The following is a 3260-nucleotide window of genomic DNA, read 5'->3' as shown; positions in this document are numbered from 1 at the left end:
TTCTGTTTGTAGTTTTTAGTATGTAGTTATTAGAAAATGCAATAAAAAACATCCCCTACGGGGGGTACAATATATATATATATATTTGATGCTACGCTCCTCAGAATTTCTAGTTGCACTGCTTCAGTATTACAGTAAAAGGAGATGTTGAGCCACATTGATAGCCTTAGTTTAGATGGTTATTTACCAACTGGGAACTGCAAACCAGCTGGGTTATTTTATTACACAGATATAGCTCACATTCTCACTGGCAATAGTCATGTAGGCAGAGGGATCAGGGGTTACAGCAGTCCCCTGGTATATACGTTATATAACACTAAAACGGAAAAAAATAGAGGGAGGGAAGGAGAGAGGGGGAGAAGAAGGAAGGAAGGAGGGAGGCAGGGAGGGAGGGACACATCTCATCTATCTTGTAATATCACTGAGAAAGGTTTTATATTAAAAACTGGGGAAATCCTTTAGCATTCTGGCATAAGCCAGGTTTCTTGGGGTGGTGCTGGTTTATATTATTGATGTGGGTCTGACATGTTGCAGGGAAAAGGCATGCCAGCAATACAAATATGCAAGGACAGCTCCAGGAGTGACTTGGGATGGGCCTCAAAGACAAATGGGGCTTTTTACTAGGCCAGGCATCAAACAGGTATTGCCACGCATTCATTGTGATGAACACAATCGTTATTACAATTTGCCTAGAGTTATTAAAGACTCATTGAGCTTTTCTTTCAGAAAGATGTTTATTTAAATGAGTCTTTCATAGCACTTGTGCTGCATGTGAAGGTTGTCAGTGAAGGAAAGAATGAAAAAGATGATGGTGTTGTCCATTCCGCTGTGTTTAACAATCATATTATAGAACATTCTCACTGTAAAATGCCTTCTTTATAAATACCTTCTTATGTAAACATAAAAAATACAAAATATTTCCATAGAAACTGTAGCCTTACCTGCTACAACAGTGAGAGCTACGGCTGCATTTCCCAATGCTCACAGTTCCACGAGGACATACCAGAGAAAAGCAATGTCCAGGTCGTCCATTCATACCAACACAATTTTCAGAGACAGGCTCACTAGACATCAGGGATCACCAAATGGTCAGCACAGGTCTACATTATTTTTGCACATCATTCCCTAACACAAGATATATCAACCATTTTCTCAACATTATTAGATATAAAATGAAATATCTTTAAAATGCAAAGTGTTTAATAATGTACATCTTGCATATCATTACAACAGTCCTGTGTGGCTAGCCAATCTATATCATCCCCCGTTTTACAGAGTATGAGATTATTGCAACTTGTTCAGAGCTATTAGAGAGTTTCTGCACATTTTTCAGGAAGTACACTTTTAAACAAGTCTCGCCGCACTTGTGTTGCATGTCTTTGTTATTCATGGAGGAAAGAATAGAGAAGACAACAGTGTTGCCCATTCTGCTTCTTTTATGATCCCACTAGATGAAGTTCTTTCTCTGAAATGTCTCATTTAAAATAAATATTCTGATACAAACATAAAAACTGAAAATATTTCCATAGAGAGTTGAGCCTCACCTTCTACAACAATGATACATCGTACTGCAGCTCCCGACGCTTTGCTCTTAGTTCCACGAGGACATGTGCCCAAATAGCATTTATGGCCTTTACGTGTACACTCGGCGTAGTCACCTTGAGGGATGTTTCCTGCACAACAATAATGATTGTTGTATACAGCAGGGTACACAATAGTCAAAAGAAATTTATAACAACTAATGAGGAGTAACATTTAAAAGTTTAGCCTGGAAAAAGATGATAGAATGGTGAATATGACTAGAGAGTAATGCTGAGAAAAACATAAAAATTTGGAGATCACCTAGTGATTATTGCAAGATATAGAAGGGAAAAGGGTATTTATGTACTACACAGTGATATCTGTCATTCACTAATAGATGTTGTGGTTCAAGTCACTATTAGTCTAAGCCCACCAATGCTTGTTCTCTGTGACAGCGAGAATACCCTTATTTGGAGGGAATGTACCTGGGGCAACCAGTTGCTGGGGATAAACTACACAGGATAGCTTTCTCCTGTTTCAACGGGTTTTGTCAGAACTTTCCAACAGTGGGAAAACTGAACAAAATGTTTGGCTTAGATCCTGTCTCAAATTTCTGTGGAGGTAAGGATTTCTGCCCATGGAAGTTCGACTTCCCTGAGTCCTCCCTTCTGCAGCAGCCCCAGTTGCTTCCCGTAATGCTGCTCCTAGGGGACAATAGTTTAGGGGACAGTTGGAGGAATTCCACAGGAGAAGGGAATCAGCAAGATCACCTCCCATTCCTCATCTGTAAATGTTGGGCAGGATCCAACTATCTGTTTCCACAAGGACTGGAAAGTTTTACCAGGACTTAGCTGAGAACAGAATGCCAGAAATATGATGCAAATACTGAAAGCTCTTGCACGGATGGGATCTGCAGGCAGGTTTGAGACTCAGAAGCTGCTCTATTTAAATTTTGTCCATGTGCATCACAGAAGGCACAAGAGATTAAACATCTCCTATGTGTTTCATTATTGGTGGAATGAGCTCCCAGAAGAGATCAGAGCCCTGCAGAACCTCATGCAGTTCTGCAGGGCCTACAAGATGGAGCTCTTCCACCAGGCCTTCAATTAGGAGCCATCCCCAATAGCTGGAATGGCAGAGAACCCTGACCCCTGCCATCAGTGGCGGTGACGTAAAGCACAGGCGCGGTGGAGCCGGATATGGATATAGCCGGGCCAGGGCTGCTACGGACCAGAAGATCGCGAAGCTGAGAAAGACTGGCCTTAGACAACAAGAATGGGACGCCGACCCCAGTGGACCGCCAGAGGAAAGAATGCCAGGAACAGCTAACCCACCACTTGGGTGCTGGTAAGGCAGCCCCACCGCCCCTGTAATATATGTGGCCATAGTTTAGGGTATGAATTTGCACTTGCAACATATATGCAGGGCTCTAGTCGGGGGGGAGCTCTCAGGTACGGAGCTCCGGAAGAGAACCTCTAGGGGGCGGGGCGGTCACGTGGTGAAGCCTCGCCCCCTTCTTTACCCCGCCCTCTGCTTCGATCCTCATTCCGTTTGGGAATGAGGATGAAGCAGGAGGGTAAGTAGCCGGGCCTTCTGACACACTTCCGGTGATGTCAGGGGGTGTGGCCTTCTGTCACTTCCGGTGATGTCAGGGGGCGTGGCATATGCAAATAAGTTATGCTAATGAGTTATGCTAATGAGCTCCGGCAGCTCTTTTTCTACAACAAGACCCCTGAATA

This window comes from Gekko japonicus, unplaced genomic scaffold (assembly GCF_001447785.1).
Source record: "Gekko japonicus isolate JY-2015 unplaced genomic scaffold, Gekko_japonicus_V1.1 scaffold1767, whole genome shotgun sequence".
NCBI lineage: Eukaryota > Metazoa > Chordata > Lepidosauria > Squamata > Gekkonidae > Gekko > Gekko japonicus.
Note: the sequence above shows the minus strand (reverse complement) of the source record.